This window comes from Mesoplodon mirus (assembly GCF_964341445.2).
Source record: "Mesoplodon mirus genome assembly, chromosome: 7".
Taxonomy (NCBI): domain Eukaryota; kingdom Metazoa; phylum Chordata; class Mammalia; order Artiodactyla; family Ziphiidae; genus Mesoplodon; species Mesoplodon mirus.
Window position 1 is genome coordinate 134,946,094 of NC_138983.1, and position 19,555 is coordinate 134,965,648.

A 19,555-nucleotide genomic window follows, 5' to 3' on the forward strand; every position below is an offset into this window, starting at 1 on the left:
CTAATGAAACTATAGAAAAACAGACTGAAAACTTCTGGTTCCAAACTTCTTTTTGTCATTGTTGGAACAGGGTCCCCCTTGCTGTGGGTTAAATTCTCCTTATTTTGTAATACAACAAGTGCTAATTTAGGGAAAGAACGAATGACATTTGCTTATGTCAGAAATAGTAGACCATTTGTGGCAAAGCTGATATCAATTAATAAAGTAATTAATAAAATGACTAATTGATGATAATAACATGAAGTAATATTTGGTAAAATTTTTTAAATGGGTCATTTCATAGGAAAGAAGGTATAACATCTTTTAGAGATAAAAATAATACTTCAAAGATGATGAGTCTAAAATAATCCCCTTAAAAATGACTGAGTCTAAACAACATAGTAGTTTGGGCTATTAAAAAGGTATATTAAAAGCTCTGAATCCATCCATCTCCCCTGTGCTCACACTAACTCTGTGAGATCAGTAGAAATGGAAGGGTTTCTCTCCACTTTGTATATAGAGAAACTGAAACCAAACTAAGAATCAGGACTGTTATAAAGATTATAATCTAGCTCATCTGATTATCAGACTAGAACTTTTTTGAAAATACTATTGTCCTTATTAAACACACACACACATGCACAGAAACCAAAAGAGCATTTATTATTTGATATGATAATTCACATTCATGTGTAGATGATAGTGTCCCATTAACTAATTACCTTGAAAAAGCCTCTCCATCAGTCAGGATGCACAATGACCATTTGGACTGAATAAATGTAAGATCGTTCATTAGAGTTGGGGTTTTAAAATAACGGCAGCAACAACTAACAGTTCCGGGGTTTTCACTGAGATAAATATTGTATTTGAATTACATCAGTCCGTTTTCACAAGGTTCCTGTATGGTAGTATGATGATTCCCTCTGTACAGATGAGAAAATTGATCTACAAAGAAATTAACTAGCACGTCACCATAGCATATGTATTAACTGGCTGAACTGGGATTTGTGCCCATTTAGTCTTATGCCAGAACTTGCTCCCTCAAACCCCACACTGCACTGCCTAGGTCAGGCCTGAGCTATCCCACCTGAGCATTATGAATGCTTCCAGAATACTTTTTTTTTCTTTAAAATAAGCCTCCTTGTACTAAAATAAGTCCTTAGAAAGGATGGTGTGTTTCTAGGAAACATTCTCCTACAGGAAAGTGTGATACAAAGATTTTGAAAGTCAGTTTTGTTCTGGCTAAGGGTCCATCATTGTGTGTCTTTCATTTAGAAATTATATACTGCCTTTAAAATCACTTTTAACTGGACAGAAGCACACAGATTAAAAGCACACTGGTAGAGGTAAGGATTTAATTACAGATGCTAGATTCACATGCTGGTGTTGGCAGGAACTACTCAAAAGAGAGCTCAGACTCTTAAGCCTGGGCGTTGGCCTCCAGCACCAGCTGCTTTTAAAATCTCCATTCTATAGAAAAAGCCAATAGTGGGACTCCAGCCATACTATAAATTCTTTGGATAAACCTTTCTTGGATAGAATCACGCCAACATAATTTAAGAAACAGTAATACCTGAGAGAAAGAAGAGAAAGAAGTGCTGACTCTAAGTTTCTTTCCTTAGAATCACTAAAACAACCATCCCAAAGGCCTTAAGAAGAACATTTCATTACCCAAGCTTTTGCACTTCATTGAGGTGGGAGGTTATTAGGTGGCAATGTTCTCACAGCCCTCAAGATACCTGCGAGCATCCTGGCTTTGTGAGTATTTGCTCTATCTTGGTAGAAATTATCCAAACAGAAGAGGTATAGTTCACATTCTAAACTTAAGTGCCAAAAGATCTTGACAAATTTTGCTCCATGTCCGAGTAAACAGGCTCTTGATACTGAAAAATGTAAAATATTTTTTGTTTGGTATAAAAATAAAATCAAAAATTAAGAAGAGCTTTCAATGGAAATTCATCAGTTTTATCCCCGAATTTATTCATACGTCCTTTCAGCATCACAGTTACATGTTCCCACCAGCACACCCAGTCTTGTTTCAGGCTCTGGAACTAGAATTTCCGTGAGTGAGGGAACTTCTCTGAGAGATCTGTTCTGGCCTTGAAATTGACCTTCTGTGAGATTTCATCTATATAGCTGAAGAGGGATTGGTAAAACCTAATAAGATAAAGCAAATAGGGAGAAGATGGGACCGGAACTAGTTGTGTGCTTTAGGATTGGTGTAAGCACTGGAAAAGAGATGGTTCTGGTTCCCAATAATAATGCATCCAGTGGGATAAACAAAATTGGATATCGGGTGGGTGTAAAATGCATAAAGGAGATCCAACAACAAAGGGGTGCCTAAGAACAGGGACCGTTATTTCAGGTTTCAGAATCCAAGTTCTTGTACTTGCTTCAGAAGTGTGACTCTATTTTCAGCTCAGGAGCTATCACACAGGCAGGAGAAAGAGTCAACATAGTTATTGGTAGCCTGACATTTGACCAGCTGAGTTGCTTCCTGTGTGGAGTAGGTAAAAAATATGGATAGAATCCTCTGTTGGGAGTCCTATAAAACAACAGAATGCACTGTTGAAAACCAGGAATAATGTCTTCTGGCAAGTCAGTGCCCTATGAACAGCACAGAGGCAGGTCCCTGGACATTCTACTTTGTGAAGCTTCCTTTTTTTGCTCATATCGCATCCTTCTAATCGTCCCCAAGTGCATGGGTGCTGAGCATCCTGAAATTGGCAATAATGATCCCTGAGCTACATGAACAGAGCAAGAGAAAGCTAAGGAGAAATATAAGTGGGCACAGGATGACCAAAATGGAAATGACACAGAGGATGCTAGTGTCTGAGGCTTAGAGAGGAGAGGCAAGAGGAAGCATTTGGCGAACCCTTTTATTTAAACTCCAAAAAGAAGTCACTGTTTGATATGGTCAGTCTCTACCTGGAAAAATTCTCCCATTCGCCCATCTAACACGGGACCTTGTTCTCACTTCCCCTCTGTCTTAGTCTGCTTGGGCTTCCATAACAAAATACATAGACTGGATGGCTTACACAAAAGAAATTTATTTTCTCACTGTTCTGGAGGCTGAGAATTCAAGATCAGGTTGCCACTATGATCAGTTTCTGGTGACAGCCATCTTCCTGGCTGGCAGACGGCCACCTTCTCAGGTGGTCTTTCCTCAGTACATATGTATGGAGAGAGAGATCTCTTTTCCTTTTCTTATAAGGTCATGAATCCTACTGAATTAGGGCCCCACTCTTAGGACCTCATTTAATCTCATTACCTCCTAAAATCCCTAACTACAAATGCATTCATATCGAGGGTTAGGGCTTCAACATATGAATTTGGGGGGGACAGATCTTAGTTCATAACACTCTCCCGGATCAAACATCTTAGGAAATTTGTCTTGCTGAAGTATCTCCTATCTAGTTATTTCTGATTAATTCCAAGAGCCTCTTCCTATCCCCTAAGTCCCAAATACTCCCTTATGGAATCTTACAGCCCAGAAAACTTTGCAATAGTCTCAGCTTTCTCCCTAGAGTCCCCCTATTTATTAAGACAGATCTGACTTGTTCTGATGATACGTGAGGACATTCCACACTTCTCATTAGGAAGTTTGCATACTATCTATGAATTGCACAGCTGGAGTTTAGCCTCCTCCTCCACCGTAAACCGGTCTGTATGTTCCCCTCTCATTGCCATCTGCCTTAGCCCAGCAGACAAGGCTGGTTTTAGGCCCAGGCCCTTCTTAAGCCTCTCCATCCAAGGCAGCTAATTTTCCACAGCAAAAGTTATGGAACATTTGCTTTCCAATTTGTTGGCACTCTACATGGACTGACTCAGAGTCCAGTTTTACAAGTAAATCTTCAAGTTATTGATAGCAGAATTTTTTTCTATTTTTTCCCCTCTGCCTCTACATATATATACTTTTGCCTTCTATAGTTCCCTACTGTGTGATTCTAAGAAAACCAAGCTCTCTTTTCATGTCCAACATACTACATATCATCCTACTAGGAGATTTCTTTATAAATGGTATATCTATTATAAAAGAGAAGAAAAATATTTTTGATTAGGCACACTGTCTAATCTCTCTGGCCCTATTCTGAGTTCTTTGAACCCTGGGCCTGAGTATTATGCTTATTTTTATGATGACCAAAACCTGACAAGGTCACTGCCTTTATGGAGCTTAAAGGGTAGTTAGGAAATAGACATCAATCAGATAATTAACTAAAATAAAGGAAACATTGCAACAAAGAAGTGGGCTGTGCCCTGAAGAGTACTTGATGTGAGTGTATAACAAAGAGACCAGATTTACTTTGGGAAAATGGGAAAGGCTTCTCTGGAAAAGTGCTTGGACAGACAACTGAAAGTTGGATTGGAGTTATTGAAAAGAAATAGGGAGTGTTCCAGAAAGAGGAAAAGATGTATCCTGGGACAGAAAGAGCACACACAGCACATTTTGCTTCTGAAATAAGGTCAAGTTTTTAAAGCACAGGGGATAAGAGAGTGAGGTGAGATGAGGCTCACCGAATTTTAGTTGCTTCTTCATTTATTTCTTGTTCTTTACTACTCTTTATTAACTAAACAATAAGAAACAATTGAATGATTTTCAGCAAGCGGATAGCAGAATCAGATTTATGTTTGATATGGGATATGGAGATAAGAGGGGCGAAGATGACAGGCATGTTAAAGATGATTGCTCTTAAGTTTTTGTCAGTAGCGCTTGAATGGATGGTGATGCTACTGGCTGACATAGGGAACAGTGAAAGAAGAAACCATCTGGGGGGAGCTCCCAGTTTGATATTAGATCAACATTGGAAAGCTCTTATGTCTCCCAAGTGTATACATCAAATAGATAATTAGATGGTCAATTCTAGAACTCAAGAAGAGTCAAGGCTAGAAATATAAATTCATGAGTTATCAGCATAGAGGTGTAAGTGAAGTTGTGGGCACAGAGAAAAGTATGCTGAGAAGTCCAATATTAGGGAGTTCCAAGCACAGGAAACAAGATAATTCTGTAATAAAGAGTTGAGGTTCTGAAGTCAGATTGTCTTTGTCTACATTTTGGTTCCTTCATACAGTAGCTGTGTGGTCTCAAGCAGTTTACTGAATCTCTTAGTACCTCTGTTCCCTCACTGGTAAAAATGGAGCTAATAATACTTATCCCCTAGATCTTTGTGAGGATTAAATGAAATAACACATGTAAAGTTCTAAGAACAGTGTCTGGTCCCTAATAAACACCGACCAAATGTTAGTTGCTTCTTTTACTGCTTCTTCTTCAACAGCATTATTATTTTTATATTATTATCATCATTATTATCAATAATAAGTAAGTCTGCAAAGGAGACAAGTAGATGGAAATTATCAAATTGAGAAGCAGAGTTGAAAAGAGAAAAGAGAGGAGGAATGAAATCTTCTAAGAAGAAAGGAATGACTGGGCTCCAGAGCTTAGGTCAAGGCATTGACCTCAGGTAGGAGGCAAGACAGCTCCTCTCTTGTAACAGGAGGGAAGGGGGAGAGAAAGGACACAGGGGGAGTTGAGGGATTTCCCTTCTGATAGCTTCTAGGCTCTTATGTTCTTTTCAAACATGAGAGTGAGATCATCTCCTGCAAAATAAGATCGTGTGTGTGTGTGTGTGTTTGTATGCACAGGGTGGGGGGGTGGGGTGAGTGGCCAAGCTGGCCAAGCCTTTTAGGAACGTGGAGATAGTTTGAAGAGTCCTGCAGCAGGTGGGAGAATGAGCTGACTTGTTGAAGTATGGTGTGCATCTTGACAGTTCTGCAGGACCATTTGATGTGGGTGAGAATAAATTTAATGTAGAACCGATGTGTTTTCTCTTATGGCTTTTTCTATCACATCTTGGTTTCAAGCACAAACATAGTGGATGTTTGCATTTATTGGGGTTGGTGTTTTAACAAATAGGAGTAATACTTAACAGAAGGGAAAGGGGGAATTTCTAGTACTGTTGATATAATGGATGACGGAATGCAAGTCGGAAGAGGGGGAAGTGGAAAAATAAATGGGTGAGAACAAAGAGAAGTGTCCTGATGAAGTCCAGCAATGACTTAATGAGATAATGTCCCTGAACAGAGAGCTAGATGGGGAGCAGGCTGATGTGGAAGAAGATGCCTGGATTCAAGCTTTTGGCGAGAAACCACCAAATTCAAGTTGTCCCTCTCCAATAAACTGAATCTTCTCTTCGAGGACCCTGCCCCACTGCTCTCAGTCATGCTGAGGACATCTGTGTACCAAAGACCAAACCAAACAGAATGCTTTTTATAACCACTGAGCTCATCTAGATGTCATATGACTGGTCACTTTTATTTTCTTACTGTCAAACCACTAAACTAATGAATCATAGATGCTGTGCTCACCTCACTTCCCTTTCTTTGCTTCAGGAATCTTATTTCTGTCCCCAGAAATCCCATTCTCCACTCTTAAATGTTACTAACGTCCCCTCCTCTACCAAATCCGAGGAGATATTCCCATTAATCATCTTCCTTGAAGAAAAGTAAGTGCTTTGAGAAGCAAAGAAGTAAAGAGGATATTTCAGGTGGAAACAGCTTTACAATAAAGGTAAGTATTTTGTCTAAGTTTTTCTCTAAGAGTTTTATAGTATCAGGTCATTTATTTAGGTCTTTAATCCATAAAAAAGAATGAAATAATGCATTTTCAGCAACATGGATGGACCTGGAGATTATCATACTAAGTGAAGTAAACCATACAGAGAAAGACAAATATCCTATGGTATCTCTTACATGCATAATCTTAAAAAAATTATCCAAATGAACTTATTTACAAAACAGAAATAGAGTCACAGACTTAGAAAACTAACTTATGGTTACCAAAGGGGAAAGGTGGGGGGGAGATAAATTGGGAGTTTGGGATTGACATATACACACTATTATATATATAATACATAACTAATAAGGACCTACTGTATAGCACAGGGAACTCTTCTCAGTATTCTGTAATAACCTAAATGGGAAAAGAATTTAAAAAAGAATCGATATATGTATAAGAGGATCACTTTGCTGTATACATGAAACTAACACAACATTGTTAATCAACAACACAATAAAAATTAAAATTAAATAAAAATTTTAAAAATTAAAAAATAAAATAAAGGTAAGTAAACAGAAGTAGGAAAGGATGATTCAAGGCACAATGAAAAGCCCATGGGCAATGAAGGATGTATGTTGGGAATAGGAGGAGATAAAATTGGAAAAGTAGGACAGGGATGAAACCAGTCAACTTTTGCATACTAAATCTTCATGTTTAGACTTAATTCTACAGGCAATAGGGGGATATTAAGAATTTTTTACAGGGAAATGGCATAGAAACACAGGTGTTTCAGGAAGATTAATGTGTGCAACATCAGAATGAATTAGATATGGCTAAAAGCTATAGATCTAGTTAGGGGGATTCAATTCCATTCAACAAGCATTTGTTGGGCTTCCTATGGACATATGCTATCCATTGCACTATGAACAAGCAATGCACTGGCTCCAGATATAAGACAAAGTAAATATAATATGACATATGTTCCTTAGGACATCATAATTTCAATAAAAGGAGCAGTGGAGAAGAACTTTGGATAATATCTCTAATATAAGGCATTACAGGAGATGTTTCAAACCAAAAATATTCCCTAAATTTTATGTAAGTTTTAAGGAGCAATCAACTAATACCAACTGAAATAGAGGGTTAAGAGAAGGTCTGCAGAGGTGACGTGACTGAGGTCTTGGAGGAGGATAGAATATCAGTTGGTGGAAGTGATGGAAGCTGCACAAAATTGGAGCTTTTGCCCCTATTACGCTATATGATGCGTATACTGACTTCACACCTTCCAGCCCCAAAGTCTGGAGTTAGCTTGGAGTTTTAGGTCAGTGGTATGGAGTGCTTGGGGATGAAGCACGCTCCATCCTCTAAATGTTCTGACTTGAGGGAAATCAGAACTAGGCTGCTGGAGCGATCTGATTCCTGGGGTAATGAGATATTTGTTGACTATTGATCTACCAGAAGACTGCACTGATGATCTGTCCTGTTGGTGACTACGGAGCAGTGTAAAGAGACAAGAGGTAGCCCCAGAGAGAGTAGGAGATGCAAGGTCCAAGCCTTCAGTCAATTTCAAGAGACTCTGATTCTACTTCCTTGGGGTTCAGGGCTTCGGCTGGCACCTCTGGTTGCTGGCAAGAGCAGAGAAATAGTCATCTGCATCACTGACCGGCTCTCTATTCTCAGACAAATAATCTTTCCTTGATTTATTGTTCCTACCTGTAAATTGAGGATAATAATCCATGGCCCTTTGTTATCACTCTAAGTGGAAAATGAGAACCTGTAGGTGAAGGACTTTAAAGTCCCAAAGACAAAGGAGCTCTTACATAAAATTTCCAGAGAGTGGTGTCAGATGCAACTAACATTTATGAGTCTTCTCTCTGCACTGTGCACCATTTCATATCGTGTACACTGAATTAACCAAAACTATAAATTGTCCCTGTCTATTGGACGTTTGCCCTTCAAAAATGGTTTGCTGTAGAGCTGATATAAATATATTCATAGAGGAGATAAAGGTTTTGAAGGAGGAAGAGAAAGACTTTTTGTTTAATACCCGCATCTCCATGTTGGGCTGACTTGAGAATTGTGTTTATTTTTACCACTTATATTTACTGTGCTTACACCGCAAGAAGTCTAATCCTAACCCTGCAAACTCTGTGGCCAGCTATGGACTGGCAGCCTGTGCGTGGTGGCACGGCAGGTAGGAAGCAGAGAGAGGACATTGAGAGAAATCACTGGCAGGTCCTAAGCATGAAATCCATCCTAGACTCAAGGGGAGGAAGTAAACAGGCCTTGGTGGGGTCATGCCAGAAGCGAGCTTTGCTCCTGCTGTTTGGACCGGGTTGGGGGCATATGACGACTGCAGGAAGAGAAGCATCTCTACATCTGGGGGCTGGAAAAAATTCGTGCCTCACACCGCAGGTCTCAGTGCCTAAGGAGCCTCTTATTTAATGGGTGACTGCAACTATTTTCCCAAGAAATTTAAAGCAACTTAGTCAGTTAACCTGAAATACCCAGCATGGCTCTGCCCGTGGGTTGGAAGTTTTCTCTCCAGATTTTGGAGGCTGAGTGAACAGGAGGCACAGAGGCCGTCAGAGGTGGGAGTCTACTGCCACCTAGTGGGAAGTGACGGGACTGCCTCCTTGTCCCCCTCGTTCCAGAGGCCTTCACGGTGACTGGGAAGGAAAGAGCCAAGAAAGAAGTTAAGTTCTCCTTAATGCTAGTGCATCTCATAGGACAATCAGTCCCACTTCTGAGGGCGTGCATCTCTGACCATTCCAGAGGATGGGGACCTTCCGCTTTGGAGACTACAGCCCCTGGGACCCCGAAACCTGGGATGTATCCAGCCTGCTGCCGGTAGTCAACTGCCCAGACAAAAGCATCAGACCTCTCAGAAAAAAACCTATTTTCATATTTGAAGCCAGGAAGCTTAGTGATTTATGACTAATCAGTTCACTGTAGTCAGACTGTAGTTTAGTCATTTCTGTTTCCCTGGCCACCACCTGCCTTTTGCACTGAGTGCCACTCTGGGAACACATTTCGCTAGCAGTTTTATACATTAAAAGAAGTGATCTTCATGTATGTATTGTCCCAATGAGACTAAAATTTAGGTTTGCTTCCCCTAAGCAGCTCAGATTCTAGAGGAGCTGCCAGGCACAAACAATTGCGGAGAAATGTGATAAGAGCCTGTGATGGTTTATTTTATGTGTCGACTGGGCTAGGTCCTGGTATCCAGTTTTGGGTCCAACACCAGTCTAGAGATTGCTGTGAAGGTATCTTTTGGATGAGATTAATATTTACAACCAGACGACTTTGAGAAGAGCAGATTATCCTCTTGTAATGTGGGCATGCTTCACCCTATCTATTGAAGGCCTTACAAGAAAAGACTGAGGTCCAAACAAGAGTAAGTTCCCCCGAGGAAAAAGGAATTCTGCCTTCAGGCTTGAGCTGCAGTATTCAAGTTTCCCTGGATCTCCAGCCTGCCGACCTGCCCTGCAGATTCAGACCTCAAAGCCTCTACATTTGCATGAGCCAATTCCTTAAAATAAATGTCTCCAGACAGATGACAGGTAGATAGGGACATATAGATTTCTCCTACTGATGCTGTTTCTCTGGAGAACCCTGTCTTATACGGAGTTGCAATCAACAGCATTCAGGCATCACAGGCAAGGGGCTTCTTCTGCCTGGGGGTCGAGGTAACACTTGGGTTACTTTTTCAAGGACGGACAAATTGAAGTTCTCCACATGAGGAAAGGGAAATAAATTCCCCTAGTCAAGGGAATAACCAGACATGACCTGAGCAGAGATCCTTGCAGTACATGATGGAGTGGTCCTCAATCACTCTGATCTGTGGTACCCAGGCTGGTAAGAGCCTGGGAGTGCAAGAGGATGGAGCAGGTTACCTGGGACCAGGTTGTGGAATCCTTGATTCCTAAGGGTTCAACCTTCACCAGAGACACTAAGATATTTGACATCATGGGTGTGAATATGTAGCATAAAGTAAAGGAATGAAATGGGGTGTTTGGGCTGCTTTCAATTCTGCTAAGGATAGACAACCCTAGGAGGCCGACTACAATTTTTTTAGCTCAAATTCTGATAAGAATAATCTGTAGGTGTGAAGACTGAGCAGTCACCCAAACAGAACCCTGGAGAAGCAGAAGTGAAATCAGTCTTCTCTGTTTTGTCCAATATCTTAATGAAAGAATGTAGAGTGTGATGGATAAGAGGTTTGGCGCTGCCATCGGACTGCACTGGGTCAGGATCGCCCCTCCACGGGTTAAGTAATCTTGAGAAAACTACTTGCTAAGCCTCAATTTCCTTACTTATAAACAGGCTGATATTAGTTCCTGCTTCACAGGACACCTTTCAAAAGCGCTCTACCCTTTATTTATTATTGGGATAAAGCTGTTAAAGCAAGACCCTAGAACTGCTTGATATAAGGTTGGCAATTTTAAAAAGGGCTAGTTTCTAATACCATCCCAGCCCTTTTTTCAAATAGTCATACTGGTGTATTAACTGGGAGCATAAGCATGTCTTCTGTCTTTGAAGATGATCCATTAGAGCTACAATCATGTTCTTGTCTTACCAAAGGGTAAAAAGAAAAACACCAATTCAATCGTGTCAGTCGGTAATGGTGGATACAGAGACGTTCAGAGAACATGTTACTTACCTACCCTGGTGTTTGTCTTGTTGTCAGAGCCTCAGGGCTCCCAGTGGGTCACAGTGGGATCATGTGAGGTGGTCAGGGGGTGTGGTTCTAATGTCATGTTACAAAGGAAAATGCTCCCCATACTGTCAACACCATCTCAAGCTCCCTGCACTTTCCCCAGGCACTCTGCCTCTCTGAAGCGGGGGCTATGGTTGGGGGCTGTGCGATCAGATGGCTAAATGATTGAGAAGTAGCCTCTCACACAGCGCCTGTGCCTGCAGCAGCCTGGCCCTCATTAATACATCCTGCTCAGGGCCCCGGGGCAAGAACAACTGGACAATTGCACTTGTCATCTTCCTAGAAGTTGGTATCAGAAAAGTATTTTCTCCTACAGAGTTAATGCTGGTTGAATATTCCTGGGGTACCTACAGATAAGTCCTGCACAGAACGTATGATCTGCTGAAACATTTTAAGCCACCGCAAATTTGCACAGCAATAAATATGATGATTCAAACATGCACACGCACACTTATGCACAAGTACACTGACACAAACACACATACACACATTCCCAAGTGCCCAACGAAATGTAGGGCTTCCCTGCCTGCCATCTGCCAGAGAAGTCTCCAGATGAAACTGACTCAGGTGGAGACTCTCCTAAGCCTGGGCTACAACTCTCTGTGATCCCCTGGTCTCCTTCTTAAAGAGGAAGTGCTAAGCGGACTGCTAATCTCTGAGACCTATTTGGCTACCAAAAGCTTCAGAGCTAAGTTTTGTGTGCAAGGGCAGTGGCTATTTTAAGACTAGGATTCAGGCACCGTTGACTCTCCCACACACTCCTAGATTGCTCAGATCTTATCTTTTATTTTTGTGCTGATGATTCTCCAATATTTCACATCTACAATTTATATATTAAAACGCCTTCTATTTGAGGCAAGTATATACACACACTTACTCGCCTCAAATCTTACACAATCGCAATAGTACTATAGATAGTTGGCCTCAAATCTTACAGGAGAGTAACAATGCTTATAACACCCATAACATCTCCTCTTTCATGCTGTTTCTCTGGGAAATACATAATTATACCATCATTTATACCAAATCTAATTTATAACCATGAACGTTCTCTCCAAAAGCCTTCATGGGTATAAATCTCATGAATCCTATTTCTATAAACCCCAGAGTCACAGACTAGATTTTATTTCTTCTAATGGCATCTCTAGTCCCTAAATGTCTAGCGAGGCAAAGGTTGGATTTAGAAAGATACTGAGACTCCAGTGAAAGAAATATGGGTCTGGGGTGACTTCTCTCATTGATACATGGTGGAGACCATGACACAGGCTTGGTTCACCTTGTGGTCCAGTGAGAGAGGAGCCGGGGATCAAAGAGTGAGTACAGGACAGAATGTAAGCGGCCTGGGCCATGACCTTGACCTTGACCTGGCTACCCTGGGGCTCCAGGAGGCAGCCGGTTCTCTAGGACTCAATGTTCCATCTCGTATGGGACTGAATTAGCTGATTTAAAGCAGAAACTTGCAAAGATGGAATTCTTTTTTTTTTAGTTGTTCATACATTTTATTGAATGAATAAAGCGTGTTTTTTCTTTTGAATTTTATTTCATTTTTTATACAGCAGCTTCTTATTAGTTACCTACTTTATACATATTAGTGTGTATATGTCAATCCCAATCTCCCAGTTCATCCCACCACCACCCCCTCCACCCCCCTCTTCCCCCCCGGTTCCCATACATTTGTTCTCTACATCTGTGTCTCTGTTTCTGCCTTGCAAACCGGTTCATCTGTACCAGTTTTCTAGATTCCACATTTAGGCGTTAATATACGATATTTGTTTTTATCTTTCTGACTTAACTTCGCTCTGTATGACAGTCCCTAGGTCAATCCACGTCTCTACAAATGACCCAGTTTTGTTCCTTTTTATGGCTAAGTAGTATTACATTGTATATATGTACCACATCTTCTTTATCCATTCGTCTGTCAATGGACATTTAGGTTGCTTCCATGACCTGGCTATTGTAAATAGTGCTGCAATGAACATTGGGGTGCATGTGTCTTTTTGAATTATGGTTTTCTCTGGGTATATGTCCAGTAGTGAGATTCCTGAGTATATGGTAGTTCTATATTTAGTTTTTTAAGGAACCTCCATACTGTTCTCCATAGTGGCTGTATCAATTTACATTCCCACCTACAGTGCAAGAGGGTTCCCTTTTCTCCACGGCCTTTCCAACATTTGTTCTTTGTAGATTTTCTGATGATGCCCATTATAACTGGTGTGAGGTGATACATCATTGTAGTTTTGATTCACATTTCTCTAATAATTAGTGATGTTGAGCAGATTTTCATGTACCTCTTGGCCATAGGTATGTCTTCTTTAGAGAAATGTTTATTTAGGTCTCCTGCCCATTTTTTGATTGGGTTGTTTGTTTTTTTAATATTGAGCTGCATGAGCTGTTTATATATTTTGGAGATTAATCCTTTGTCCATTGATTCGTTTGCAAATATTTTCTCCCATTCTGAGTGTTGTCTTTTCATCTTGTTTATAGTTTCCTTTGCTGTGCAAAAGCTTTTAAGTTTCATTAGGTCCCATTTGTTTATTTTTGTTTTTATTTCCATTACTCTAGGAGGTGGGTCAAAAAAGATCTTTCTGTGATTTATGTCAAAGAGTGTTCTTCCTATGTTTTCCTCTAAGAGTTTTATAGTGTCTGGCCTTACATTTGGGTCTTTAATCCATTTTGAGTTTATTTTTGTGTATGGTGTTAGGAAGTGTTCTAATTTCATTCTTTTACATGTAGCTGTCCAGTTTTCCCAGCACCACTTACTGAAGAGAATGTCTTTTCTCCATTGTATATCCTTTCCTCCTTTGTCATAGATTAGTTGACCATGAGAGCGTGGGTTTATATCTGGGTTTCTCTCTTGTTCTGTTGATCATATATCTGTTTTTGTGCCAATACCATATTTTCTTGACTACTGTAGCTTTGTAGTATAGTCTGAAGTCAGGGAGTCTGATTACTCCAGCTCTGTTTTCTTCCCTCAAGATTGCTTTGGCTATTCGGGGTCTTTTTTGTCTTCATACAAATTTTAAAATTTTTTGTTCTAGTTCTGTTAAAAATGACATTGGTAATTTGATAGGGATTGTACTGAATCTGTAGATTGCTTTGAGTAGTAGAGTCATTTGCACAATATTGATTCTTCCAATCCAAGAACGTGGTATATCTCTCCATCTGTTTATGTCATCTTTGATTTCTTTCATCAATGTCTTATAGTTTTCTGAGTACAGGTGTTTTACCTCTTTAGGTAGGTTTATTCCTAGGTATTATTCCTAGGTATTTTATTCTTTTTGTTGCAATGATGAATGGGATTGTTTCCTTAATTTCTCTTTCTGATCTTTCATTGTTAGTGTATAGGAATGCAAGAGATTTCTGTTCATTAATTTTGTATCCTGCAACTTTATCAAATTCACTGATTAGCTCTAGTAGTTTTCTGGTGGCATCTTTAGGATTCTCTGTGTATAGTATCATGTCATCTGCGAACAGTGACAGTTTTACTTCTTCTTTTACAATTTGGATTCATTTTATTTCTTTTTCTTCTCTGATTGCCATGGCTAGGACTTCCAAAACTATGTTGAATAATAGTGGTGATAGTGGGCACCCTTGTCTTATTCCTGATCTTGGAGGAAATGTTTTCAATTTTTCACCATTGAGAATGATGTTTGCTATGGGTTTGTCATATATGGCTTTTATTATGTTGGAGTAGGTTTCCTCTATGCCCACTTTCTGGAGAGTTTTTATCATAAATGGGTGTTGAATTTTGTCAAAGGCTTTTCTGCATCCTTTGAGATTATCATATGGTTTTTATTCTTCAGTTTGTTAATATTGTGTATCACATTGATTGATTGGCATATATTGAAGAATCCTTGCATCCCTGGGATAAGTCCCACTTGATTATGGTGTATGATCCTTTTAATGTGTTGTTGGATTCTGTTTGCTAGTAATTTGTTGAGGATTTTTGCACCTCTATTCATCAGTGATATTGGTCTTTAATTTTCTTTTTTGTAGTATTTTTGTCTGGTTTTGGTATCACGGTGATGGTGGCCTCGTAGAATGAGTTTGGAAGTGTTTCCTTTGTCTGCAATTTTTTGGAAGAGTTTGAGAAGGATAGGTTTTAGCTCTTCTCTAAATGTTTGATAGAATTCACCTGTGAATTCCTGTCATTCACACCACTTTGTGTGTGCCCTCCAAGAGTGGACTCTCTGTTTCCCCCAGACCTGTCAAAGACTTGCAATCAAATCCCACTAGGCTTCAAAGTCTGATTCTATGGGAATTCCTCCTCACATTGTCAGACCCCCAGGTTGGGAAGCCTGACATGGGGCTCAGAACCTTCACTCCAGTGGGTGGACTTCTGTGGTATAAGTGTTCTCCAGTTTGTGAGTCACCCACCCAGCAGTTATGGGATTTGATTTTATTGTGATTGTGCCCCTCCTACCGTCTCATTGATGTTTATCCTTTGTCTTTGGATGTGGTGTATATTTTTTGGTGAGTTCCAGTGTCTTCCTGTTGCTGATTGTTCAGCAGTTAGATGTGATTCTGGTGCTCTCACAAGAGGGAGAAAGATGGAATTTTTTTCAAAAAAAATATTGTGATGAGGTCAACAAACAACAGCAACAGCAATAATAATAATACATACTGTAAGCATCACCGAAACTGGTGTATGCAGGAATGTGACAGTTTCTCCCTCCAGGAATGTGGTCTTCAGCTGTCAGACCTCCATGGAGACAGCTCTCAGCTGCTCCTACTGCAGAGAGTCCCGTGGAACTGGCTGAAGACTTAGGGCTTCACTGCAGCTCAACTGGTCCTTCTGTCCAGTCCTGTGTCCTCCACTCCCTTGTCATGTGTCCATCCAGGAGGACTGTGTAATAATGTCCTGCTCTGACTCAGAGGGCATCCTGGGAACCCAGTTGTAATATGAGCTCACATTATAGCCGTATTATGCTCCAGGACCTGTGATAGGCTTTGTACATGCATCATCTCCTGTAACCCCAGCAGCATCTTGCATAGAAAGGCAGTGTGCAGGGAGAGTATTAGAAGAATCAACACCCGCTAGCTTGGGTCGGCTCTATCATGTATTAAATTTGACGGGAAACTTAAGGAATTTCCAGGGGGTCATTCTGAATATGCATACTTCCTTTGCTCATGAGCCAACTCTAGAATTTAACACTCTTGCAAGCAGCATTTCTGCTATAAAACAGTGCTTTATAAAGGTAAATAATTGAATTATTAATATTAAATAAATGCAAAGTGCTTGGAATGATGCCAAGCATCTAGTAAATGCTATGTAAAGTTTAGTTATTATAACCCTTATGACCATTACTATTATCCTTATTTTACAGGTTGAAGCAGACAGATGCTGAATAGCACTTAAGATCCGTTCTCAGTCGCCTGACTTCACACTCTGGGCTCTTAGTCACTTTGCTACACTTGAAACTCAGAAATAAATGAGTGGAGAGCTGTCTGGCTGGAGGGGTGAGTGGTAGGACACTCTGCTCAATAACTACATCACTCTGTAGTTACCGAGTGGACTCTGGTCCCATGGTATTCTGTTGAAATACCCACTTCTAGTTCCAAAGTCCTCTGGTGGCTACTAAGATTTGGGTAAATCCAGTCACATTTCCTAAGCAGAGGGCCATTTGCAATGTGACCTCTGCGATCTACATATACAGTCTTCCATCTTATAGCAAAATTCGTTTTGCTAAGCTAGATAGTTTCAATCCACATCCCTAGAACAAATAGAGGTGACAGCTGACATCCCAACCTCACATTCCGTCTAGACCAGGACAAGCTCTTTAGCCAGAGAACCCCCACACGTATTCCATCAACTGATGTCTACTGCGTCTTTCCCAGCAAACACTGGGGAGGTGGGGCGTGGTTAACAGAGGCCCAGCTGCATAGATATTGGGAGCAAAGAAGAAAATAATCAAGTTTATTGATGCTTATAAGACCTGGCTTTTGGAAGAGGATAGAGTCTCCCAGTAGGTAGGGAAGAATCTCTTGCCATCTGTTCCCTTACATTGTGCATTTGAACTCTTTTCTTACTATCAACCACAAGTTTCTTGACCTCAGTTCTCCAAGAAAGACTTAACCTTTCCCAAGAGCCACTGTAGGAATTACTGCTAAGCTTTGCCCATCTGGCAGCTGCTGAACCCAAAAGTGTGCCAGCTGGAACCACTGACACGGTGTCTTGTAGCTGTTACCACTGGGTCAAATGCAGCCCCGCTGTACTTCCAGGTGACACCGTCACGTTGAAAGAGGGAAAGGGATAATTCTCAAGGGCTGGACACAGATGCCTGCCCTTGGCTTTTCCCAGCAGTAACATCCTAGTGTTTGAAAGAATTAGAGGCAGTTGATTCAGCAGGATTGACGTACTATTTTAATGCATGTGAATCAGCCTGCAAAAAAAAGCTCCCATGCGCTGTGCTAAGTGTATGAACTCCCCATGACCTGGATCTGGGTCTGGAGTTACATTTGTCCACTCCAGACACAGACAGGGCACCTAGCGCCATGCAGCATGAGTCCCAAGGAGAGCTGAGAAGGCCTCCAGGGAAGAGATGAAGCAATTTGATCCCTTCAAAGAATCTGTCTACGGGGCCTGGAAAGAGGAGTGAAAAAGTACAAAGCACGGGATGGAAACTGAGCTCCAGATGGGGCTGGGAACAGGGGTAGGAGGTGAGCCCTGGACAGAGGCCCTGGAGTGCTGGAGGGGGCTTCAGGGGCCTTTTACAGAGAGGCTGGGGATGGTCACTGAGCCAGTGGAGACACTGAGGACCTATCAAAAAGTAGGTGGGTCTGATGGAAGAGGTGCCTTGTGTGACTCTCCCAGGGAAGCCAGGTTGGAGATTGTACTGGGTGTCTGCACAGAGCCGCTTGGGCCCTTCCTCAGCATCAGTCAGGTGTTCATGAAGAAGAATTGAGACGAAGGAGCATCAGGGAAGAAGTGGGGGGCTCGGGCCAAGGCTATTATCTTCCGGCCTGGCTCAAATATCTGTGGTCTCGGGCTTTCAGAAAATGATTTACCAACGAACCCACTTTGCAGATTATTATTTAAGGCAAAATGGGCTTTTTATTCCCCTAATGGTTTCTACGTCTTGATTTTTTTTTCCTCTTTCAAAACTAGTCAGTGTTTTTGATGGAAAACTATAGAAAATAAAGTGGGACTGTCTAAGGGGAGGGCTGAGGAAAGCCTGGGGAAAGGATGGCTGGAATTGGGATCATCTCTGAAAACCATGGGCCCTGCAGCCCAGGCAGTGTAGACTCTGAGCTCAGGAGGCTGGGACTCGGTCCTGGCCCCGCGCTGTCACTTGATGGGCACCGCATCCATCAGAAACGTTTCAAAAGCTCTGCCTACAGTGACAAACAAACAGAAGGATCCTTGTCTTATACAGCGAGCGAGCCCTCCCAGGGGATGGTGGCTGGTGTACACCAGCTCAGCTGTGTCAGCCCCAGTCCAGCAAGTCTCATTTTACAGCTTGAGTCCAGCAAGTCTCATTTTACAGCTTGAGTCCAGCAAGTTTCATTTAACAGCTTGAGTCACGTGTTGTTGACACACAAGGGGGAGAGGGAGGCAAGGAGAGCCCTGTCCCAGGAGAACAAAGGGCACCCCAGACCCCAGCTCATGTGTCCGCTGGTGTCCCACAGGCTGGAAAGTACTCCAGAGGGCCGGGCGCTGGTGGGGCATCAGCCTGGCAACTATTTCTGCCCCAGAGGACAACGTATAGATGTGGAAACAAAGGAAGAGAAAGAAGAAGAAAGGGAGAGAGAGGAAGGAGAAGACAGGAGGAGTGGAAGGAAAGATGGAGGGAAGGAGGGAAGGAAGTCTGGATTTGAATTAAGAAGAAATATATTCATATTTCAGCCTTATTGTTAACTAAATGTAGAGACTTGAGAAAGTCTCTCTACATCTTTGAACTTCAGGTTTCTCATTTATAAAGTGGGGCTCCTTATATCTACTCCACAAGAACATTATAAAGATTAAAATTTTAGAGTACGGAAAAAAAAATACCCACTATGTAAAATGTCCTGTGGTTCAAATCATTTAAAAAAACGATTACTCCAACATGAGGGTGTGCTTGGTGACAGCCAATTGGCACCGCAGATTAATTTCCAGGAGAAGCTGTAGCATGGTTTGGGATCAAAAAGGCTCTACCCCCAGATATGACATGAAAACGAAATGGATTCTATACGTACCTCTTGATGTTTTCGGGTATTGATTTCACACTGGCAGAACCAAATTGCTAACATCTTGATGGGAGTCATAGTGCAGAATTTCCACTAGAGGGCAGCAGAGTTCTTCCCACGTTACTTCAGATTTC